This window comes from Ceratotherium simum, chromosome 1 (assembly GCF_057802395.1).
Source record: "Ceratotherium simum simum isolate JZ-2026a chromosome 1, ASM5780239v1, whole genome shotgun sequence".
Taxonomy (NCBI): Eukaryota; Metazoa; Chordata; class Mammalia; order Perissodactyla; family Rhinocerotidae; genus Ceratotherium; species Ceratotherium simum.
Window position 1 is genome coordinate 70920863 of NC_141900.1, and position 26425 is coordinate 70947287.

Below are 26425 nucleotides of genomic sequence, written 5' to 3' on the forward strand. Positions count from 1 at the left end.
ATTGTTAGATTGTTTATTTGAGATTTTTCTTGTTTGTTGAGATAGGCCTGTATCGCTATAAACTTCCCTCTTAGAACCGCTTTTGCTGCATCCCATAAATTCTGGCATGTCGTATTTTCATTTTCATTTGTCTCCAGGTATTTTTTGATTTCTTCTTTGATTTCTTCGTTAACCCAGTCGTTGTTCAGTAGCATTTTGTTTAATCTCCACGTATTTGTGGCTTTTCTGATTTTCTTCCTATAGTTGATTTCTAGTTTCATACTGTTGTGGTCAGAAAAGATGCTTGGTATTATTTCAATCTTCTTCAATTTATGGAGACTTGTTTTGTGGCCTAATATGTGATCAATCCTGGAGAATGTTCCATGTGCATTTGAAAAGAACGTGTATTCTTCGGTTTTTGGATGGAATGCTCTGTATATATCTACTAGGTCCATCTGTTCTAGTGTGTCATTTAAGGCCAATGTTTCCTTATTGATCTTCTGTTTGGATGATCTATCTGTTGGTGTAAGTGGAGTGTTAAAGTCCCCTACTATTATTGTGTTACTGTCTATTTCTGTTTTTATGTCTGTTAATAATTGCTTTATATATTTAGGTGCACCTACATTGGGTGCGTAGATATTTACAAGTGTTATATCCTCTTGTTGGATTGTTCCCTTGATCATTATGTAATGCCCTTGTCTCTTTTTACAGTTTTTGTTTTAAAGTCTATTTTGTCTGATATGAGTACTGCTACCCCAGCTTTCTTTTCATTGCCATTTGCGTGGAGTATCTTTTTTCCATCCCTTCACTTTCAGTTTGTGAGTGTCTTTAGGTCTGAAGTGTGTCTCTTGTATGCAGCATATATATGGGTCTTGTTTTTTTATCCAATCAGCCACCCTATGCCTTTTAATTGGAGCATTTAGTCCATTGACATTTAAAGTAGCTATTGATAAGTATGTACTTACTGCCATTTTTTAATTTTTTTTTTTTTCCTCAGTGTTGTAGTAGTCCTTCTCTGTTCCTTACTTCTTCTATACAGAATTGATGGTCACTTTAGTTTCACCTCTGTCTGAAAGCTGTACTCTTTAACTCCCCTCCTCCCTCCTTTTATGTTTTTGATATCATATCTAACCTCTTTTTTGTGCATTTGTATCCATTACGTTCTAATCATGGAAATAGATAATTTTTCCTATTTGTGGTCTTCTCTTTTCCCCTTAAATCAGTCCCTTTAACATTTCTTGTAGCACTGTTTTCTTGGTGACAAACTCCTTTAATTGTTGCTTATCTGGGAAAATTTTGATCTCTCCTTCCATTTTGAATGATAACCTTGCTGGGTAGAGTATTCTTGGCTGTAAGTTTTTTTCTTTTAGTACTTTAAATATATCGTGCCATTCTCTTCTAGCCTGTAAGGTTTCTGCTGAGAAGTCAGCTGATAGCCTTATGGAGTTTCCTTTGTATGTAACTTGACATTCTCTTGCGGCTTTTAGGATTCTCTCTTTATCTTTAACTCTGGACATTTTGATTATGATGTGTCTTGGTGTGGGCCTCTTTGGGTTTATCTTGTTTGAGGCTCTCTGTGCTTCCTGTACCTGGATGTCTGTTTCCTTCCTTAGGTTAGGGAAGTTTTCATCTATTATTTCTTGAAATAGATTCTCTGGCCCCTTGTCTTGCTCTTCTCCTTCCAGGACACCTATAACACGGATGTTAGTGCACTTGATGTTGTCCCAGAGGTCCCTTAGACTGCCCTCACTCTTTTTAATTCTTTTCTCTTTTACATGTTCACCTTGGGTAATTTCTTCTAGTCTTTCTTCCAGCTCACAGATCCGTTCTTCTGTATCCTCTACTCTGCTTTTGAGTCCCTCTAATTAATTTTTCATTTCCAGTATTGTATTCTTCATTTCTGATTGGTTCTTTTTTATATCTTCCATTTCTTTGTTGACATTCTCACTGAGTTCATCTATTCTTCTCCCCAGATCAGTGAGCATCCTTAACACTCTTAGTTTGAACTCTCTGTCGGGTAGGTTGCTCATTTCTGTTTCACTTAGTTCCTTTTCTGGGGTTTTGTCCTGTTCCCTTACTTGGAATGTATTCTTTTGCCTCCTCATTTTGCCTCTTTCCCTGTGCTTGTGTCTACGTATTAGGTAGGTCAGCTACGTCTCCTGCTCTTGGATAGGTGACCTTATGTAAGTGATGCCTTAGGAGGTTTCCAGTGTGCTTCCCTCAGTTCTCAATGTTCCAGGGGTGACCCCTATGTGGGCTACGTGTGTCCTTCTATTGTGGCCTGTTAGCTCTCCCTATAGGCGCCCAGGGAGGCTGAGTTATGCTCCTGGCCAGCTGTTGTAATGCTCAGCTGTTTGTAGTTGTTGTGGGCCCTTCAGTCTCTTTATCAGGTGTGGGGAGCCCCAGCAGAGTTGGCTGTAAGTTCTAATGCCACATTTGTGTTGCAGTATTTCTTTTAACTGAGTAGGCCCCCAGCGTGGCAGGTTGTTAGGCTCAGGGCCTTAGAATTGCTGTAAGCCTCTAGCCTATTAGGTCTCTTGTCAGCTCTCTGAGGATTGCAGCTGGGTGGGGCTGGCCTCAGGCACAGGAGCACCCAATTGTTTCAGGCTTTGGAAGGTGGGGCAAACCTCCTATGTGGGTCTTTGAGAAGCACAAGTCTTCTGCAGCTGACAAGCCCTGTTGCCCACAGGTCCACACACACAGTCAACACAGTCCTGCCCCGTGTGAGCGCCCCGACCCCCAAGCGGACCCAGTCTCTCCACGGCGGGAGCCCCACACACTCTGCCACCACCCCACACTCTCCACCACCACCCCACACTCTCCACCACCACCCCACACTCTCCACCCGCTCCTTGTGCACACCCTGCCCCGCTCAAGTCGGCTCAGTTGCCAGGCTGCAGAGAATCCAGTCACCAATCTATGAAGGCCCACCCGTTGCCTGAGGGCTTGTTGTTGGGTGGGGCCAGTCTCTAGGGTGGGTTGCCTGCCCTGGCTGAGCTGGATTAAATCGGTGCTCTAGCGGGTGGGGCAGACCCTGGGCTAGCAGGCCTCAGGGAGAACTCCAATGGCGTCTGTGTCAGCACGCCCACACCAGGCCACCACAATGGCTGCAGCCAATGTCCCAGTCCCTGGAGAGGTCTCACCCCTCACCAAGATGCACTCAGGGCCTATTAGGTGAGTCTCTTGTCACCAAAGCACTGTGCACCTTTCTTTCTGGTGATTTTAGGATGCTTTCTGGAACGGGTGAGTTTGTGCGCGGGCCCTTTAAGAGCCAGTTTTAGTTTCTTTGTGAACCGGGTTTTCTGGGGGTGCTCCCCAATGCTTTAGTAGCAGGCAAAGTCAGATATTATGCCGCTGGTCTCCATTGTGCTGGGTCCACAAAATGCCCACAGCGGGGGCGCTCCCTGGCTCAGGACCCTGCGCCTCCAGGGAGGCTGCGTACCTGTGAGCTGCTCCCGGCGGCCGGCGGCCGTGAAGCTGGCGGCTTGTGAAGGCGGCGTTTTTCCTCTCCGGAAGGGAGTCTCTGCCTCTTCTACCCCAGTTAGGATTGTCCGTTGTTGCAGGAGTTCCTCTCATCCAGTTTTCAGTTCTGTCTCAGGGGTAATTTTTCCACGAGTAGTTGTAAATTGGCTGTGTCCACGGGAGGAGGTGAGTTCAGAGTCTGCCTACGCAGCCATCTTGACTCCGCCTCCGAAGTTATATTATTTGTTTACTTGATGATTGTCTGTCTTCCTCACTGCCAGCTTGATGAGGGAGGGCTGTGTCTTGTTCATCCCTATTGCCTAGCGCCCATGTCCTGAATGCTTGTTTATTTAAGTGACTGTGTTTTCAAAGTTTTTATATAAGATACTTGTTCATGTAGATATTATCTAAACTACGTATAGCCAAATTAATTAAAAGAAAAATATGTCAACATATTGCTTTTATCAAAATAATGATATAGGAAGTTAAAGTTGAATTGAACAATCTAAGGTAGTGAATTAATAGGGATTTTAGGAAAAGCTAAGAGCCAGTACCCAAGTAAATGTTTCCACTGACAACTTGTTAACTCTGAAAATTATGTACAACATTGAAAAATTTCCTGAAACTACTTGCCATTAGCTATGATTGTGACTTGATTCCCCAATGAAAAGTGTGCTTATGGAATAATTAGTAGAATTGGGCTTTAGGTATTTTAATGTGCATTCTTTCTGAAAGGAGTTTGGCACCATGTGGAAACTTATGCTCTAAACCAGTGCTATCCAATAAAACTTTCTGCAAGGATGGAAATATTCTGCATCTGCAATGTCTAATATATTATTCACCAAGCATATGTGGCTATTAGACACTTGGAATATGGCTAGTGTGACTGAGAAACTGGAATTTTAATATTTAATTTAATTTGAGGAGCCACCTGTGCCTAGTGGCTACCATATTGGACAGCGATATTTTAGACACTGTTTTTCAGCAGATGAGTAAAATGTGTGGTAACAGATTCTCAGAGCTTTAAATTTTGAAAATGCATTTCTCCACTATCCATTATTTCCTAGGACTGCAACTTCCCCCTTTCATTTTTATCCCATAGTCTGTGACCTGCTTATCTCCTGGCTCCAAACCTTCACTGCTCCAAGAGTGATGCAAAGAAGTATCATAATAGAGGCAGTAAGAACATTATATACATTAGAGAAATAGTCTCTGCCCTGGAAGTGAATTCTGAGAAATGCAAGGGAAGACAAAAGAGGCAGGACTAAAAGGCAAGAGATTTCCTTAATGTGTTCCTCTGTGATTTAAGACCTGTCTTTTATTTATTAATTCAGCAAGTAAATTGAGCAAGTGCTAAGGGAAAAAGGATGAGGAAGGATAGAGATGCAAAAACTAACAATCACAGTATGGGGTGATACACAGGGTAAGCACAGGGTACTATAGGAATGCACAGGAGCGCAACCACATCAGTCTTTGGGGGCAGGGGAGCGGTGGGTAAGGAAAAGAATAAGTGATATATAAGCTGAAAACTTGAAGTCTGATATCTGCCTGATTGCGTGGGGGAGATGATAGGGGAAGAAGAAGAAGAGGGTTAGGGACAGAGGGAAATTATGTGCAAAGGTCTAGAGGCAAGAACTTAATGTCTTCCATGAACTGCAAATAGTGTAAGTGGAGGGTGATGCAGGAGGAGGAGCTGCTGGGAGAGAAGCAGCAGTCAGGCAGGAGGCAGAAACACTGGCCAGATTATGGAAGGCCAGGAAAGCAATATTAAGAAGTTTAGACTTATTCTGAGGGCAGTGGATCAGAATATAGAGCATATCACCTCATAAATACCCAGAAATGTATGAAGTCGAAAGTAAATATTAATAGAAAATTTCAGAGAGGAAATTATTTTTTCTTCACTGGAAACACAAGTAGAAATTTAATGTACCCTAAAGTGCTGTGTTTAACTGATTATTAAATGAATGGGAAAAAATCTAGCAATCAGTCCTAAAGCTTGTGAGGTCCTCATGAAACTGATACTCTCAAATCTAGCTGGTGAGAATGTCCACCAGAACAGCCTCTTCGGGAAGCAATTTGGAAATTTATATCATATACTTATAAAGGTGCCCATATTCATTGATCTATTTCTGGATCTTATTTTAAGGAAATAATCCAAAACATGAAAAAGGCTATCTGCCTGAGTTGTCCATTACAGTATTAATGTATTTATATTATATTATAGATGAAATATGAAATAGTTAAATTGAAAGGTATTAAGGCTGCTACAACATGAAAAAATATTTAGTATATTGGAATGTTTACAGCTATGTGAAAAATAAGCTATCAATTTTGGGGAAACATCAAACTCAAATTGAGGGACATTTTACAACACAGCTGGCTTTAATATTCAAAAATATCAATGCTGTGAAAGGTAAAGAAAGGCAAAGGTACAGTTTCGAACTGAAGGAGACTAAAAAGGTGTCACCATTAAATGCAATATGTGATCCTGAACTGGAAAACAAATTGCTATAAAGGGCATTATTTAATTAAGCACATGCGCAAAAGCTGAACTAACAAGGATGCTCATGGAAGCTTTGCTTTATAACAATAGAAACTCAGTAGTAACCTGATTGTCCAGTAATAGGGGATAGTCATACAAGAGAATGTTACTCAGCTGTTAAGTAATTTTGTAAAGAATATCTATTGACAAAAAAATTTGCCTATTATATAGAAATTATAAATATTATTATATAAATAATTTATAAATGTATTATATATGAATAATTATTCTATATAAATAAATTCTATAGAAATAAAGCAACCTTCACAAGTGTGTATAATACAATACCATTTTTTATCTCCATCTGCATGTTAAAATATAGTGATATTCTCAAAAAAAAGACCTTATTGAGACAATTGGGGGAATTGGAATATGGACTATAGATTAGATAATAGATTTGTGTCAGTGTTAATCTTAAATTTGATAATTATGCTGTGGTTATATAAGAGAATATCCCAGGGCTGGCCACATGGCTTAGAGGTTAAGGGCTCGCGCTCCGCTGCTGGCGGCCCTGGTTCGATCCCGGGCGCGCCCCGATGCACTGCTTCTCCAGCCATGCTGAGGCCGTGTCCCACATACAGCAACTAGAAGGATGTGCAGCTATGACATACAACTATCTACCTGGGCTTTGGGGGAAAAAAATAAAAAATAAAATAAAATAAAATAATAAAAAGAATATCCCAGTTATTAGGAAATAACTAAAGTATTTAATGAGAAAGAACATGACGAATGAAACCCACTCAGAAAAATGTTAGAGAGAGGGAGATAATGAGTCATAAAGCAAACGTTTAGCAAAATATTAACAATTGGTTGATTTGGCGAGCAGTATACGAGAGTCCTTTGTACTTATCTTGCAACTTTTCAGTAAGTTTGAAATTATATTTAAAAGTTGCTTGCACACACGAATGCACACAACACTGGAATGAAATATATCGAAGTCATAACAGTCATGGCGTTAAAGTGCTGGGATTATGGGCAATTTTTCTCTTTTGGCCAAATTTTCTGAAGGTAGTTATATTTAGTCCATTATTTCATTTTGACATTTTAATTTCTTTTCAGTATACACATGTTTTGCCTGAAAATGTAATCTAAATCAATCTACTTTCTAGTGATTACTCAGGCTCTACCTCATCTCTGTAGTAGAATTACAAGGTACAAATCGACATAATAATCATTCAATCTTAGTTTTTGTTGAAATATTCAAGTAAGGAGGTCAGCTAAAAATTTACTACCTAACAGCATGATGAGGATATAGAACATCTTGATCAACTGAGGACAAAATGACCAAATTATAAGTTGGCCGTATAGGTATAAAGCAGATAAAATTTTCCCAACTTACTAAACTGAACAGCTGTTTACCTTTAGAAAACCTATTTTGAGGTTTTAAAAGACTCCTAGTTCCAGTGTGAGTACTAAAAGCAAGTGGAAATTGTTTCAGATAATAACCCAAATGGTTAAATATGACACTTTTAAGGGCTTACACTTGAAAAGTTAGACATAGGGTGTGTATGATAAATCTAAGATGCATTTAAATTTAAAGTGTTAATTATTTAATTTTTGAAAATTAGGCCGCAATGCTTTTTACATTTGCCCTAAGATCAAGTTCACAATGAGATCTGTTTAAAAAAAATGTTCTCTTCTAAAAATGGCGGTGGTGGAATAATTTTCAGCTAAAGTAATGTATCCCCTTCACAACTTTGCTATATATGTGCACTACCTGTGTTATTAGCTCTTTAAATCAACTCACATTTTCTTAAATAAGTGTAATTTATGAAGAAGCTCTAAATCACTACCACAAACTGAAAAACATTATTGCTTGTCATGAATAAAAGATAACACGTAAATAAATACAAACGCAAACTGTGTTCTTAAATTCCAACTGGTTACCATTGTTCCCTAAATTTTGTTAAAATGAGATATCACTACCGGAAAGGTGTTAAAGACTTAACTAACACCAAACTGAGACTTTACCGTGGTATAATCAGAAGGTAAAATTTAAAAAAAATTTTAAATGATTAAAAAAGTTAAAAATTGAAGAACAGAAAAATCATTCTCTTGTTGTGATTCAACATATACGTAATGCAGTTTTTGTGGCACCACCTAAAACCATCAGGAGTATCAAACGCAGCTGTGAAGCACAACTTCCCTTCTTTCCACACAATTAATACCACCTATCTTCCTCCGTTAAGGTCCATGTAGAAAATCTGTCTTATCAAAAGATTTAGCCAGGGGATAGGAGTGAAAAATAAAATGTCTTACTTTACTAAATGATAACCTAGGTAACATCTTTGGGATCATCTCAGCTGACCTGTTTTGCAATATTTCTGCAAACTGTATTTATAGTGTATATTCCTTGACCCATTGGCCTATATATTTTTTCATAGCACCTGCCTTCTGCTCTTCAAAGCTAAGTTCATTACCCTCTGCCATAGTTCTTTGGTTCAACAAGGGCTCTATGCACCCGAGCCTGTAATGTCACCATGGGAGAGGCCAGCAGAGCCTGAGATAAGCACTAGGCAATGTACCAAGGGTAACACCCTAGCAGGAACACCCGCTGACCTCCAAGGTGAGAACAGGCTCAGCCCAGGCGGTCCCTTCCTACCACTGGCCAATGTGTCAAGCCAGCAACCACCTACTTGCAACATGAGAAAGATGGAAATCATAAAAGGCAATATGACAAGTGCAAAGACCTTATAAGGTTTTAGTGGAGGGTTTTTCTGAGAATTGGATGTCACATAGCCATTATCCTGCAGGAAAGGCTTAGCTGCCTCACCTGACTCCTGGAAGCTCTGGAACTGCTCCCCGAGGGGGGATTAACCAGGGCTGCAGGTAGCCATTGCCCAGGGGCATTTAAAATGGCCATAGCTGGCCTTATTGCCCCAGACTGTGTTTTAATCGCTGTGGGGTAGCTGCAAAAGTACTTTTAAATAGCTCCCCAAGTGGTTATGAGGTACAGTCAGGGTCGAGAGACAAGGAGGCATCATACTTAACAGACAGTGTCCTCCATGAGAGCTTTAACAGCAGTCAAGGGGCCCCAGCCCAGGTGGGGGCAGGGAGAGTGAAGCAGGCCCCTCCAGGGTTAGATGCCAAGACAGTGCTGGTGGCTTGATTAGGCCAGCTGTGTGGTCAGTATACTGGGAAACAAGCAGCCTATATTGCTGGGCCAGAAGTGACCCCTGTAATAATTTATAAAATAACAATTTAAAGAAAGTAACTTTTACAAAAAATTCCCATGTTTGTTTTAACTTAGCTTAGACTAAGGATCTATTTGTTTAACCTCAAGCAACTTGATCTCTCCAGTTCGTGTCTCGGCTGGAGAAGAGTAGTCAGTTTCCCAGCTAGTTCCTTCTTCTCTTCGTTTCTCTATCTGCCTGTTGCTTCTAAGCTAAGGTTATGTATGTACATTTAGAAGGTGGATGAGATCCATGTGTGTCTAGAAGTGGGCAATTGTCCAACTGTGTTCCGTATAATTTCTCACTTTCCAATGGTTAGCTACATAAAGTTTAAACCTGTGCTACTAAAATGATATTTATGAATAGAATAAGACAGAATATTGAATTTAAGACGATTCAAAACATTAATAAAAAATCGGATCCGTTATTCAAAATCACAGATAAATATCTTTGTATGAGTTAAATTACTTGATCAGAAAAGTCACCCCATCATCCTTTGTTAGAGCAAGCAGAGGCATCGTGGTGTCATTTGTAATTCTGGCAGAATCAGCACATCCTCTCCTCCCACAGGTTAGAGCTCCGTGTGCTGATTCTGAGTGACAGGAACAAATGTCATTCCAACCACCATCTCAGCACGCAGAGGACTCCTGGGTGTAGTGCTGGTCTTCTCCCTTGCTGGGGTATTGCAAAGCTTAATTAATGTTTGCAAAAGACTTGGAGGACCTATATAGAAATTACTATGTAATTGCAAAAGATTACTGTGAGAGGAAATGCTAGTAAAATTTGCTGGGAGAGGAGGACGGTTTAATTGGTAAATCTTATGCTTTACTTTGAAAATTATATCAGACAGAAGTGAATTGACTTTATAAGTACCCAAGAATAAAGGGAGATATCTTAAGAATAATGGTCTATAAATCCAAGGTATTATTAAGTTTCATGGCTCAATTTAATTTTGTTTAAATTCATAATATTCATACAAACATAACCACCTACATTAAAACCATTTGTTACAGAGATTAAAACTTGCTGTTTATACGATACTGTCTCCCAAAAAAGCCCTAGTGTATAGGGATCCTTAGTTTTCTATGAAGTTCAACCAGAAGACTCACCCCAGCCACCAAGATGGTAATTGGATTTGATTTACTTTGAGGTCTTTCCATCTCCGCATAGCTTTTGGATGCCTGTCGGAGCTGCATATTATATTTGTCGGATTACTTCTTTCAAAACCTGAGCAACATCAGCAATGTCTTGGATTTTATTAGCTTTTGTTTTTTTCTGAAGCAGAACATCTGAGCTGAACTTGTTTATCTGATAATACAATTTCATAACTACATAACTTGTAGCGGTCCCCCGACCCTCCGTCTTATGTTACAATGTTAATCTTCTCCATCAATTCTCATTTCAGGGCTAATGGATTAAGAAGAATCATTATTCTATCTAATTCATAGGCGCCAAGGTTTGCAAACCCTGGTTACTGTGTGGCTCAGGGCCTGAATGGCTGGGAACTGAGCTACCCAACTCTGGACTCAGCTTGCTCATAGGTCCAAAGCAGCTTCTGCCTGCACACCCAACCTGCAGCGGGTGGAGTCTAGATCACCAGGGCCAGCCCTTGCCCAGGCTATGGGAGAACAGCTGGGCTGCTGCAGCAATCCAGGGTTTGCCAATAACGTTTTTCACCCAAGAAGGGCTGTTTATCCAAGACATTGCCAGGATGGGTTAGGGGCTGTGCCCAGGTGTGAGAACTGAGGAGTCTGGTGGAGGGGAGCGGAGAGATAAGTTTCTCCAAGAAAATGGGCCAAAATATGGTGTCAGTTTTGTTAGGAGTTGTGGTCTTAGGTATATCCAAGCCTCAGGGCAAGGGGTAGGAATGAGAGACCCCTAGTCATCAAACTAAGCCATGCCTAGCCTGAGATCCAGAAAACCCAGGGATGGTGTCAAAGACAAAAGTAAGGAACAGGGGCACATGAGAGGCCAGAGGCAAGATCTTCTGAGGGGAGCAAGTGCTGGCAGCTGGTTTGTGCGTACTGTTACCGAAGCACTCATCTGGTTAGGTCTCACCCCTGCTCACACACCTCGAGTACCTTGAATATTCTCTTTGGTACGACCAGGACAAAGTCTAACAATATTGAACTTTATCTGGGTCCCATGCTACAGGAGGCAGCAATGGTAGAAAAATCACCTCCCACCTTTTGTAATCCTGTTGTGTTCTGAGAAAAGGCTCTCTGCAGAGGACCAGCCTGCCCTTGCGTGTTCCCAGATAAGACCCACATCCACCTTTCCTCAGTGACTTGCTTATTTTCTAAAACCATGTGTTTTCTGCCTCTCTTTGAGACAGTCCTCATTGACGAATGTTCTCCCTAGTGCAGGAGCCTGAATAAAATCATCTCCTTAATTGTCTGCTGCATTTTGCCGTTCGTTCATAGATACAAACTTGTTAACTTTTACAGAAGGCCCTTCATGGTCTAACTCCAGACTGCCTCTTGCCACTCCACCAGCAAAGCCTGGACTCCAGCCTCACAGTCTACTTGCATTTTACCATTAGCACCAGGTTCTCCTGGGTCTCTCTCCCACTGCACAAGCTACCCTAACTGGGCAGAACTCCTTGCCCACCTCTTCTTTCCAGCTAGTCCTGAATCACCCTTCAAGACTAAGCTGAGGGGGCCGGTGCCTGGCTTGGCGGTTAAGTACACCTGCTCCGCTGCTGGCGGCCCGGGTTTGGATCCCGGGCATGCACGGATGCACCGCTTCTCCGGCCATGCTGGGGTGGCGTCCCACATAGAGCAACTGGAAGAACGTGCAACTATGACATACAACTATCTACTGGGGCTTTGGGGAGAAAAAGGGAAAAAAAGGAGGAGAATTGGCAATAGATGTTAGCTCAGAGCCGGTCTTCCTCAGCAAAAACAGGAGGATTAGCACAGATGTTAGCTCAGGGCTGATCTTCCTCACAAAAAAAAAAAAAAGACTAAACTGAGCTATCCCCTCTCTTTGGAAGCCTTCCTCAACCCCTTCTGCAACTCGTGGTATTTTGTTTACCTCTCTCAGAGCGCTCACCATGCTAGTTTGAACAATGTATTGTATTATAATTGTTCTATTTACTTACATTAAAACAGATAAAACCCTAGTAGACTCTGAGCAACACAGTGCCTGGTGAGAAGTTACTTAGTGTTTGCTGGAAAAAAATCTGCCTGATGAATGATCACAGGTTTAGAGTGGACGTCTATGGTAACAACCACCTCTGTGCTGTTTTCGTTGAAATGAGCGTTGCCGCTGTTCTGATGTGATTGATAGCACTAACCCTTTATAGATTGGAAGCCCTAATTAAACGTCAAAAGGGACTAAATTGCAAAGCATGAATTTTCTCTTAATTAAAGGGAGAGAGCAATTGAATTAAATGATCTGGTAATTGCTTCAAGAGACCATGCTGAATCCTTAGAATCATCCTTGGTTTCTTTCTTGCTGAGGTTTTCGGTTAGAGCTGAGGGGCAGGTGTTACGATGTCAGAAGCAGAGTCTGTAGAAGGAAAATTTAGGCTACTAAACGAGAGGATCTCTCCCTACGTTCTTGTCCCTTATTACCCTTCTCTTGTCTTTTTTCTGTTTCACACTTTAGATCACTCTTTCCCAACTTTTAGTCATTACCACACAAGATATATTCCTGCCACATCTATATCCCATTAATATTTTTATGGCTCATGTTTTATTTTCTTTATGCACGCTAAAGGCAAACTTGATATGACTGTCTTAAACAGTAACCAATATTACTTGTCACGAGCCAAAGGTCACCTTAAAAATACATAACAAGAAATTCTTGGCTTCTAGCCTGCCCGGAAATCAGCTCCACACTGATGGAGCAGAAGAATTCAAAAAGGGCCCCTCTCTTGGATCCTCTGGAGGCTTCCCCCCTTGACTATCTGCTCTGTATAATAGGCTGTGTATGAGCTGAAAAGCTGTGTTTGACATTGTTATTCAGGTCTATCTAAAGCAAGGTTAATTAATTCTCCAGTGTTGAACACCAGAGACCACCGCTGGTACCTGTACAGTACTTTGCATGATATTGCTGGAGTTTGCAATTTCTGAGTTGAAACCTCGTTACTATCTTGATCAGTCTGTGTCTAGTAGGACACTGATTTTCCCTCATGTGCCACAAACAACTCTGATTACTTCAACATCTTCCCATTTTACTCGCCAGCCCTTGTAACTACTTCAGAGATGTTGCTCTAGGACCCTCCTCTTGTCCCTTTAAAAATCATGCAGCTAGAATTTGGAACTGATATTTAGCAAGCACCTATTTTAAGGTAATTTACATGGTCCATCTCTATTAATCTTTGTAAGAACCTTGAGAAATAGGTATCATGATCCTTATCGTACAGTTGTGAAAACTTTGCTGAACGTTATAGAGCTAGAGATGTAAATTGCCCATTTGTTGACCACTACCCCGTGGCGCCTCTATGAATGTGCCGGCGTTTTTTCAGTAGTCATGGCATGGCTCAGTATCACAGCAGCATTGCCTTGAGATTCCTACTTACTGTATTCCTAGTGATAAAATCAAATCAGCTATGCCAGTGACTCATTTTCATTTTGGCGTCGTTATGACCGTTTCATCCAGAGATGGCAGATGATAGGTTTCATCTGAATGTCAATGCCAAACAATAGGCAGAAGCTGCCTGGAGCTCTGCACTGGGAGACTGTTTCAGGGCTTGGCAGTAACGGAGGATTAATTAGAAATGTCTCGCATGGGCTCTGGAGCAGAGAGTTGCAGCCCCGATACCATGCATTCACCATGCTTGATGTAACCTTTCCTGGAAGCACGTATGTGCTCAGTCATTGTCCATTTAGCTACATGCTCTCTTTTCTCTTTTTATTTATGGCATAGCAGTGGTCTTTTGGGTTTCATATTATTTCTTTGGCCAATTTTCTGAAGGTGCTGGGAAACTTCGTTACTTCTTTATGTAACCCAATATGATCTACCTACCTAAGTGATATCAAATAAATGAATATAGGTACGTCACAGAAACAGCCACCAGGACTATAGCCTCCATGAGATTTTTATAATCTGTTAAAAATAAACTTCACAAAATATACAATAAGGTTTTGCCAATTTTTGTGCTCGTGATTCCTAAATCCAAAATTGTTTGCTTCTGATTGAACAAGGCCAATATTAAATAGATTACATAACCATTTGCAATCTCATAGATAAAATTTTTCCAAGTTTGAAGACCAGCTTAAGGGCTCAAAAACAACTTTGGTTGCTTGTCTTAAGAATTTCACTGTTTAATTTGTTGGCTAGAATTCAATAAAAGTGATTTTTAAAATTTATGTTTTTTAGAGCACCAAATAACCATTTTTCTTCCTTCTTAAACTTAAGTAGGCTCCAGATATCAAATGGACTTCTAACCAATATCTGAGAAGGATACATTTTTTAATATCCATACAAAGAAAATAAAATCTTTTCCCCTGAAATGATTTTTTTTGGTGTAAGTATAGAACGTTTGGCAGGAAAGGAGTGAAAACATGCACAGATAAGGCTACAATTAAAATTCTTAACTTGTTTTCTAAAGTGGGGAAAGCACAGTAATTTTTTTCCTCCAAAGACTGTCTTACACATAATTTAAGAGGATGAAGTTCTAAGAACTGTTTCATCTTTGTGAGTCATTCACAATTGGAATATTCTATGCTCAGTATTTGCATACTGATTCTTGGTAAAAAAAAAAAAAGTTTGTTCTGAAAACTAAAATTATCTGCTTCAAATTGTAGTGTTTTCTTTGAGAGTTTTGCTTTTCTCAAGTACCCCAACCAAAGGCAAATGAAATAAGAGCACAAGTCATATGGCAGCCTCAAGAGAAAATTCATTTTAATTGCATTGATCTTACTTCATAAGGTTAAATACAATTGTTCCCTAAGTTATATATCATTTTTATTGAGGTTAATGTTGAGTCAAGATCTAATTTCAACAGCTCCTTAAAGTTATTTGAACTGTTTCCCCCAGCTACATGATGATACTTATTGTTCATTTGAAATTCCAATTCACAATGTCTTATTCCACTCATATATAGTTGGATATGCTTTTAACAAATCAAAGTTTGAAATAGGAGTATGTGCTAGTTATGTAAAGAAACTTCAGAAGACATTCATTTCTATTTATTTATTTATTTATTTATTTATTTTTTGTGAGGAAAATCGGCCCTGAGCTAACATCTGCCGATCCTCCTCTTTTTGCTGAGGAAGACTGGCCCTGGGCTAACATCCATGCCCATCTTCCTCCACTTTGTATGGGACGCCGCCACAGCATGGCTTGCCAAGCAGTGCGTCGGTGCGCGCCCGGGATCCGAACCGGGGAACCCCCGGCTGCTGCAGCGGAGCTCGTGCATTTAACCGCTTGCGCCACCTGGCCGGCCCCTCATTTCTTAACTATGGAAAACTTGGTAACATAAAAAAAACTTGTGGTTGTTTTGAAAGCTTTTGAAACCTCACATTCTTTGACATTTCTCCCTTCAAGAGGTGAAGTCTGTACCCCTCCTGTTGCAAGTGGGCAGGTTTTGAAGGTTCAACAATAGAGCTCAGCGGAAGAGACACTAAATAATCTATGACGCTGGGACACAAAGGACTATAAAGCTTGTTTGCTGGAAAACTTGATTTTGGAGTCCTAAGCCACATGTAAGAAGTTCAGCTACCTGGAGGGCACCATGCTGGAGAGGCCTCATATAAGTTTTCTGGCTGATACTTCTAGTTGAGTTCAGCCTTCCTGCCATCCCCACAAAGGTGCTAGCCACGAGTGAAGAAGCCTCCAGATGATTCTGTCTCCCAGTCCTTTGAGTCACCTCCAGCTATTCAAGTCTTCTCAGACATCATGGAACAGTGACAATCCATCCCCACCCTGTCCTGTCTGAATTCATCACTAACAGAATCCATGACCACAACAAAATCATGGTTGTTTAATGCCTCTAAATTTTAGAGTTGTTATTCAGTAATAAATAACTGGAACATAACTTGGCACCTGAAAAGGGGGTGCTGTCATAAAAAAACCTAAAACATGGGGCATTGGTTTTGGATCCAGGCAGCAGATGGAAGCCTGATGGACTTTGAGAAACATGAAGTGAAATATTGAAGGAAATTGAGAAACTTTACGGGAAGTTGAGGAAAGAGGATCCTTGTTAGTTTTAGTGGAAAGTTTGGTAACACTGTCACCTGTGGTGGTAACATGGAAAATAGGAAATATCCCTAATGAACTCAGTGATCTAGCTAAAGAGATTTCTGTGCAGAATATCAAAGGTCTCTCCTGAATTACCTATCTGCCTATAATAAAATGTGAGAGAATAGCAATGCACTAAAGAGTAGAGTTTGGAAAAAATGAAAAAGACACAAGTGAGTTTTCCTGGCTAATAAAGGGTTCTGAAAGTAAGAACGGACCTCAGAGAAAGGATCAAATCCTAGCTGCTGTCAGGAAAATGTGGTTTCAGAGAACAGATGAAGCTCAGGGTGTGACTTACAAACTTGTGTTTAGCCCTCACAAAAATTTAAGGTGGGGCCCCGCAGACCCTTTTCAAGCAAACAAAAATCTTCTAAGCATCTTAAGAGTGTGCCTGGCAGACACTCTCCATTAAACATAGACTTCCTAAGGGAGACAGAGGAACATAATAACTTGATGTGACAGACAAATCTAAGCACCTCAAGGGCATTGTTCATTTGCAGCCTCAGAAGAGGCCCAAGATAGAGAAAGACTTCCTAGCAGAGATTTCTAGGTATGTTTAATGAAACATATTATACATGGATAAACAAAAAATGTAATTTTTAAAGAAGTTATATCAGCTTGGAATGAAAGGGACAGAAATAACATAAAACGAAAGGGGATCTTTGGACCCCTGAACTTCTATGGGCAGGAAGCAAACTGAGAGTACTTATCAAATGCAAGAATGGGCTGTTTATTTTAGGAAAGGAAGGATGACACAGAAGGTGAAACCAAGAACCCAGAGTATGGAGCCTAGAATCATGGTGAACCATTTCTGGGGAGGCCCCGGTCAAGGAACTAGCAACATGGGCCTGACTGATTTCAGAATTGCTGTGGACCAGTGACTGCGGTGTGCCTTCTGGTTCCCTCCTTTTTGATCAAGAGTATCTGTTGCAGTAATCCTATGCCTGTCCTGCCTTGTATGTTGGATATGTAGTGGGGCAGATAACTTATCTCTTTAGTTCACAGGTTTTCAAATCAAGAGAAATCATATCTGAGGAACTATACCCTAGGAGTCTCATCCACAGCTGGACCTGATTTAGATAACCAGATCCTGGACCACAAACCTGAACCTGATATTGTAGAAGGATGGGACTTCTATGGCTTCTTGACAGCAAGTATATTTTGTATGTGGGAGGAATGTAAATATTTGTGACCAGTGGGCCAATTATGGCAGTTTTAAAACTAGGCCACAAATACTTTGACGTTTTCCTCATTAAGAGGTGAGGTGCTATAGACTGTCAGTCCATGAACACGGATATTCTTTCCATTTATTTGGGTCTTCCTCAATTTCTTTTATCAATGTCTTATAGTTTTCAGTATACAGATCTTTTACCTCCTTGGTCAAATTTAATCCTATTTTATTGTTTTTGATGCCATTGTCAATGGGATTGTTTCCTTTATTTCTTTTTCAGATTATTTGTTGTTAGTGTGTAGATACACAACCAATTTTTTGTGTATTGATTTTGTATCCTGCAACTTTACTGAATTCATTGATTAGTTCTAACAGTTTTTTAGTGGAGTCTTTAGGATTTTCTATATATAAGATCATGTCATCTGCAGAAACAATTTTACTTCTTCCTCTCTCATTTGGATGCCTTTTATTTCTTTTTCTTGTTTGATTGCTCTGGCTAGGGCTTCCAGTACTATGTTGAATAGGAGTAGTGAGAGTGGACACTCTTGTCTTGTTCCTGATCTTAGAGGAAAAGCTTTCAACCTTTCACCATTTAGTATGATGTTAGCTGTGGGTTTGTCACATATGGCCTTTATTATGTTGAGATATATTCCTTGTAGACCTAATTTGTTGAGAGTTTTTATTGTGAATGATGTTGAATTTTGTGAAATGCTTTTTCTCCATCTATTGAGATGATCGTGTGATTTCATTCTATTAATGTGATATATCACATTTATTGATTTGCACGTCGAACCATCCTTGTATCCCAGGGATGAATCCTACTTGATCATGGTGTATGATCCTTTTAATGTACTGTTAAATTTGTTTTGATAATATTTTGTTGAGAATATTTGCATCTATATTTATCAGACATATTGGCCTGCAGTTTTCTTTTCCTGTAATGTCCTTATCTGGCTTTGATAGCAGGGAAATGCTAGCCTCATAAAATGAGTTATGGATTGTTCCTTCCTCTTCAATTATTTGGAAATTTTGAGAAGGATTGGAGTTGATTCTTCTATAAATGTTTGGTAGAATTCACCAGTGAAACAATCTGATCCCAAGTGTTCTTCCATGACTGGCTTATTTCCTTTAGTGTAATATCCTTAAGGTTCATCCAGGTTGTGGCTTATGATAGGATTTTCTTCACTTTGGTAGCTAAGTAATATTTCATTGTGTGTATATACCACACGATTCCACCTATCTGGGGTATCTAAAATACCTGAGTTGAACTCAGAGCAACAGAAAGTAGAATGGTGGTTGTAAGGGGCTGGGGAGAGGGGGAAATGGGAAGTTGTTATTAAATGGGTATAGAGTTTCAGTCATAAAAGATGAAAAAGTTCTAGAAATCTGCTGTACAGCAGTGTGTTTATAGTTAACAATACTGTACCATATACTTAAAAATTTGTTAGGAGGGTAGAGCTCATGTTATGTATTTTTTACCACAATAAAAAGAAATACATAAAATCAGTATTTCAAAAGAAATACACAAAATCAGTACATTAAAAAAAAGAACGGTTAAGGCACTCTAAGCTTTATATATATCTAGAGTTCAGATTATTATAAATAATAGTCTTTCCCTTAAAATGTGCTCAACTGTATATGATACTCCGGATCCTCTCAGGGCACACTGGAAACTCACTCTGGTATTGAACACACTGAGGAGGAGAATGACCGCTAGAGCTTGTCTCAGAGTAGGCAGGGATCCTGCATCCATGACATACAGAACGTTTGAAAGAATGCATAGTCTGGCACAGAGCAGATTAAACTGTTTTCAAACATATGAAGAGTTGTCCTTGGGCAGAGAGAGACTAGTTTTCCAAGGAGCTAGGCTTTACAGGGCTAATTTTGCAGCCAGAAAGCCTTTGGCTTTGTCCAAGTGCCCCAGAGCTCCTCAGCAAGAGAATACAATGTCTCATGAGGGGTGAGGTGGGTCAGATAGCAGCTGGGTGACCATCTGCTAAGGAAGTTGTAGGAAAATTCCTTCCAGGTCTGAAACTTATTGACTCATTGACTCAGTGACAACACATCAATTAAATTAACAAATTAATCTATGTTAAGCACTGAAGTTTCAACAAGGACTCCCTCTACTCATTTTCTGCTCTGTGATGAATGTTAGCTGTGATGCAGAACTTGGGAAAAATATTTGTCTGCTTTAGAGACCTCTGTGTGAGCATTGACATGGTGCCCTGACACTCTGGCTTGCTGGCCTCCACAGTTGGAGCCATGTAACCTCCTGCTTGGAGAACCAGGCTCTGGAGTCTGTGAATCATAGAAAGCTACTTCAAACCGGCATAGGATAAATGTGGAATTTATCTTGAGTTTTAACAGAGCTATTTCACGAAAACCAAGGCAGGAAGTACAATCAAGTCTGACAGCATCCAGACTAGGAAAGCCACCAGACAGCCACTCTGTTTCTCTCCACGTCTTTGTCTCTTTCTCTGTATCTCTCAATCTCTGTGGCCACATTTTTATACTTTAAATCAGCCCATCCATTTCATTCTTCTTTCTGCCTTCTTGATGAGCTTTCTTAGCTTCTCCACCTGCAAAAGACCTTGTTGCCTCATGGGTCTACATGCAAGCTTAGAGCCATTTTCAAATTTCTAAATTCCTGGCAGAGAATCTTGATTGGCTGAGCTTGGACCAAGTGTCCACACCTGCTCTGGACGGTCAGTGGTGTGTGGCAGGTGGTAGAAATGTGGTCTCAGGGTTTGTCTCTATAGATAGAAGGTAGGTCTCAGGGAAAGGGAGCAATTAATGAACAAAGCACATACCTAAGTGATAGAAACTGCTATCACAGTACCTGGTACAGAGTAATTGCTAATTAAGTGTAAGATTTAGATTAATTACAATTACAGGGAACAAAAAAGTTGACCCGTGATATGGGTTCTGCGTGGGAGTGGGTTGTAGGCTCATAAACTAGCTAGGTGACTTGAAGCTCATGGAATTCAAATGTGTGTCTTTCAAAGTTCCAATATATAATATCCCAAACTTTCAAGATCACTATTAAGTCAAGATTGTGATTTTTAAACTTGGTAATGCCAGAGATCTATTATAATTGTAATATTTCTCTCCAGAACATCCCACTTGTAAAAATTAAAAAGAAAAATAAAAGGGCCAAGAGTTCAATATGTAGTTCCTAAGATATGACATTGATTTGTGGTCAAATAAGATAGAGCTAAAGCCACTTACTTCAGCATTTCGAATTTGCTCCTACATAATGACAGAAAAATAATTTAAAAGCAAACAGGAAGAATTGTTGAATATTTTACATCTTTGAAGTCCTTTTTGGAAAGCATTAGGTAAACTTTGAAATTTTACTTAAAATCATTCATCACTTCTCAGTGAAACTTTCACTGGGAATATCAAAACTATCCCAGAAGGGTTAAAACAGGCCCAGAGGCTGAGAAATTTGCTTTACGAGAAAATATAATCTATGGAGCTCTAAGGTCGAGTTGCTGTGATTTTATATGACAAAGCCAATTATAGGCATATCTACTCTCCACTTACTGAGAGCTAATTTAAGCTAACATCATTTCATATAATATTCCTTAGGAACTAAGTCCTTTGCTTCTTAGGTAAGTAAAACTCTTTTTGACTTCAAAGGGAATTTTGCCTACCCTAGAAACCAGATCATGTTTCTAGGCATATTACCCTTATATGATCTCCCTTTTCTCTTTACTTCTTTTTAGTTCCTTGATGTCTGAAAATTCTGATGGACTATGTATTAATGGATAGGTGCAACTCCGTGCTAGTTTGCATTAATGTCTCTCTCCTTTGCCTCAACTGCTTAAGTAGATTTTAAGAAAAATTGTGTTGGCATACTCCCAAGAAATTGCACATTGTAATAGATATAATAACTTAAAAATATATCAATATGTATTTAAAATACTAGGGGATATGTTATGTAAGAAAATATAGAGTCCACAGCATTGGCAGGATGAACAGATACATATGTTCTGCTCTTTCTCTATTGCACTAGTAAAGCACTTGGAAATGCATTTGTAAGTCACATGAGAGGGTGAAGAAGCTATACCAAAAAGTTGAATTTCACCAATTATTTGATATTTTAAAAAATTGATGAAATACAGCCCATTGGCTCTTCCAATTCTTTTCAAATGAAAATGTGTAATCAGTCTTCCTTACCTCTCTGAAGAGAGCAAGAATCAAGCTTTCTCTCTTGGCAAGTCAAGGCTAATTTCACTCAACAGATTTATGCAAATGGATATTTTAGATGAAGATATCTCAAGTAAAGGTCAAGACAATGCCCCAAACTGAATTTGGTTTCAAAGGGCATATAGGAACTCCAGACTCATTTGTTTTCATCAATATTTTGCTGCACCCGCAATACATGTGTCATAATCAAATTCAGTCCAAGCAGAGAAGCCTGCCCATAGCTCCCTGATTTGTAATGGTACCTGGCTCTAGAGTTGAGATATAGTCACATGACAAACATGCTTTGTTCCCCTCCTTGCCGTCAGTCATCATTTCATTACAGTTTGGGAAAGTAATGCCAACCTCAGTTATTTGAGTTGTTTTCTTAATTAATTGAGATTATGTGATTGTAACTAAGATTTTGGCAACAGTGTCTAGAACAGACTTATTAATGACGATCAATTATGACCAGGTGGACTTTTTGACAGCTGATTTTTACCTGACAATATGTGTAAAGCCTTTAATTAGGTAAATATAGCTAACAAGCTGACCTCACCATCTGCTGTCATTTCTCTTCCTGGGTAGAACATTTCATTCATTGCATATGAAATTTTAACCCTCTTCAGTGCAGGTCCCTTCAGTCAGCCCTGTATAGAACTTAGTTCATCCATCAGTATAGCAGTGGTTGTATAGCTCTCAACCTATTTATAGCCCCATGACCAGAAAACAATTTTCCAAAACCAGTTGGTGGGGAGCTAAACAATTCCATTCTTGCTCCGAACTCAAGGGAGTAAATTAGGCCTCTTTCTCTTTTGTCCAATCAATACACAGCCCCATATCAAAGAATTCTGAGGCTTGAAGTTCTTGCCTTGCTATAATGGCTGGTTGCAGCTATAGTGACATGGTGTAATAATGGCAGTGATACAAGTGATGGGCAGAGGAGTGGAGCTTCTGTACCCGACTCAGTTCCTCTTCAGGACTGAGGTGTTCGTTTCTCCGGCTGCTGGGAGTAAGGGCAGGAATGGCATACAGATGTGTTCTCCTCCCTACTCTCCCAGGTATGGCCCTTGGCCAAGGGAACTGCCTCACTCTCAGTTACATGACCTCTGCTCCAGAGCTGCTTTGGGATCAGCTGAGGCTCTTTGGCAAGGGCATCTCAGTTCATCTTTTCCCTCTGTCTAATCGTGCTTCCTTCACCCCTTACAATGTATTTTCTGAGTTCCCCAATAAAAATCTTGTACCACATCTTTCCCAGAGTCTATTTCCTGGACTCTCAAGCTACAACATACAGTTATGTCACATGAGCTTACTGGCAGACAAATATTAGACTTGGTCCAGGCTGATTTTTTTGTGCCTTAAGACTTACTCCACATTTCTTTGTGTCTTCCCTAGGAGTAAGAGAGAGATTGTGGCTTTATTCACTTCATTATGGATACAGTATGTGAGGGCTACACCTTATCTGGAAGATTCACACACACTCTTTCAATGCACATGGTCATATCAGATAAAACTAAAGCACTCATGCATTCAGTTAAGGATTTCAAGGGCACAAAGTGGCCTTGGAATGCCTCCTGTCCACATCTTGTCCATTTCTATGGAATATCCCTTTATTTCCTCCCTCTAACTCCTAGCAGCAGCCTTAAGCTATAGTTTTGCTCCCAGCATAGTTTGTATACTTTGTGTGCTTCAAGAGTTTGGTTTTGGACAAGATGTCGGTTGACATCTCAACCAGAGATGTCAAGTAGGCTGTTTAATAGAGCAATCTTGAACTCAGAGAAGAAATGTGGATGTTAGCATAAAACTGCTATATGAATTCATGGGAATGGGATGAGGTTATCTAGGGAGAGAGGAAAGAGAGAAGAGGCTTAGGATAAGCTTGGAAACTCATTCTAGAGGCCTGCCAGAGGACATAGGGCCTGCAAAGGAGACTGAGAAAGAGCAGCCAGAGAGAAAGAAAACTAGGAGAGTGTGGTATTCTGGGAGCGAGAGTGCTTCAAGAGGGACAGGATGGTCAACTGCGGGTTTAATAACAGCTTTGTTGAGATATAATTCACATACCGTAAAGTCCACTCTTTTAAAAGCGAACAATTCAGACTTGAAACATCCATTACCACTATCCAGTTCCAGAATATTTTCTTCCCTCCAAAATAGAAATCCCGTATTCATTATGAGTCACTCCTCATTCTCCCTTCTCCCCAGCCTCTGGCAACCACTAATCTACTTTCTGTCTCTATGAATTTGCCTATTCTGGACATTTTATATAAATGGAATAGTACAATATATGGTCTTTTGTGAGTGGCTTCTTTCATTTATGTTTTCAAGATTCATCGTGTAGCATTATCAATACTTTATTCCTGTTTATTGCTGAATAATATTCTGCCACATAGACATACCACATTTTGTTTATCTGTTAGTCATCAGTTGATAAACGTGGGTTGTTTCACTTTTTGGCTATTATGAATAACTTGCTATGAACACTGATATATAAGTTTTTGTGTTGATATGTTTTCAGTTCTCTTGGGTATATACCTGAGAGTGGAATTCCTGGGTCATACAGTGACTCTGTGTTTAACTGTTTGAGAAACTGCCAGACTATTTTCCAAAATGGCTTCACTGTTTTACATTCCCCCCAGCAGCAATGAACAAGGGTTCCAATTTTTCCACATCCTCATCAACACTTGTTATTGTCTTCTTTTTGATTATGACTATCCTAGTTAGTGTGAAGTGGTATCTCATTGTGGTTTTGATTTACATTTCTCTGAGGACTAATGATGTTGGGTATCTTTTCATGTGCTTATTGGCCATTTGTATATTTTCTTTGGAGAAATGTCTATTCAAATCCCTTGACAAATTTTTAATTGCATTGTCTCTTATTGTTGAGTCATAAGAGTTCTTTATGTATTCTGGATACAAGTCCCTTACCGAATATTTGATTTGCAAATATTTTCTCTCATTCTGTGGGTTGTCTTTTCACTTTCTTAGTGGTACCTGTTGACGGAAAAAGTTTTTAATTTTCGTGAAGTCTAACTTATCTGTTTTTAATTTTGTTGCTTCTTCTTTTGGTGTCATGGTCAACTTTGCTTTGAGTGTTGGGAGAGATTGACTAAAGTGAAGACAGAGAAATAACTATGGGTTTGGCAACAAGGAAGTCATTTGTGACCTTGGAAGAAGGTTTGTAAAATGTTGAGGTTGGACTCCTGCTGAAGTAAATTGTGAAGGACTAAGGAGAACACCTGAGCCAATTCCTGGTTGTGAGGTACATGGGGTAGAAGAGAGAAAACAGCCTCCGTTTGAGAGGGCTGCAACTTGCAAGGGAGCTGTCCTCGGAGACGTCAGTTTTTATTTAAAACAAAGGAGTAAAGGGAATGTTCAGGAAAGAAGAAAGGACAGTTTGTTGATCAGCATTTGGAAGTTAGGGAAATTACAGGGAAGGGTTAAGGGCTCATGTATAATTAGTAGATTGGGCCATTTTGAGGGGAAGCCTGGAAGGAATTCTAACTGACCCTTTGTCTTTGTATCACTAGAGCCAAACACAAAATCCTGAGGTGATGTATCTAGTTAGAGACCTCTGGCTGCCAGGGAGCAGAGAGAAATAGTCTAGCATTTTCAACTTATATAGTGGGAGACTGAGTACTGCCTCGAACCAACACCACCCACAATGGAGGCTTCTCCCAGTTTGTAATGGGGAGTAGATCCTGGGTTATTATTTTTCCCAAAACACAACAATCTGCTACATAGACTATTTGTTAAATCTTTGTGTCTGCTTTAAAAGAACGTTTTAGATAAAATCCTCTGGGCTAGGTGACAGAGATTCAATATCAACTCAAGTTCACATATAAATATCTGATTTGCTGTCACTTTTAACTGTATGTTTGGTCTAGATGGTTTGAGGTATGAATTAAATAAGCCTAGATTTTTTGTGAGAGTATAATCTTCATAAGTATTAAGGTATCATATATTCCTAGAGTTAAAGTATTTTCAACACATGCACACACACACAAAGAAGACTTGAAAATAATCTTTCCTGTATATATAAAAATATGCTAAGTGTCTACTTTGATTTATTCCATTCTACTTATGGCTGCTTATTGCAGCACAAAAATTTAACATGAAGCCCTTGGCAAACATGGTTTAATTTTACTGACACACTTGCATCAGTTCTCTAATTTAAATTCCACATGTGTTGGTTAGGGTTCAGTCTAAGCTGCTTAAGTTCTGTGGATTAAATTTGATAGATTTTTTTTCCTCCCTACATAATAATCCAAATGTCCTCGGATGGGTAAATGGCTCTGATTCATGACCAGTAATCTTTGCTCCAAACGTGTGGCTTCCATCTCTAGGCTCAAGGCCACTGCCACAGTTCTTCTCATTTCCAACTGGTGGTAAGAGGGAAAGGCTATGGTCCAGGGCAAGCGGCTTGTCTTTACATTAGAATTGCCTCAGAATTTGCATACTGCACTTATGCTCGCAGCCCATTGGCCTGAATTGAGTCACATAGCCACTCCTAACTAAAAAGGATACTGGTAAATGTCTTTGCCATGACCCCGGGTAAAATAAATGAGTTCTAGCACTAAAGGAAGAAGGAGAAAATGGATACGAGGGGTTTAGCAATCTCCACCAAATCGGGACAACTAACGTGTGAAAGTTTACCAGTTTTTCCATGGTTACCTCAGTCCTTGCTATAAAGAAATGCAAAGAGAAATGTCCTATTTTATA

At 39.8% G+C, this 26425-nt stretch overlaps 1 long non-coding RNA gene across 1 annotated transcript in view; it reads left to right on the plus strand.

The window, feature by feature from the left end:
- The first annotated feature begins 3032 nt into the window (after positions 1-3032).
- The window catches only part of LOC147918237 (uncharacterized), a 47755-nt gene continuing 24362 nt past the window's right edge, over positions 3033-26425 (plus strand). Inside the window, exon 1 of the long non-coding RNA XR_015551944.1 lies at positions 3033-3153. This is a non-coding gene — a long non-coding RNA (uncharacterized LOC147918237). The remainder of the gene's footprint in view (positions 3154-26425) is intronic.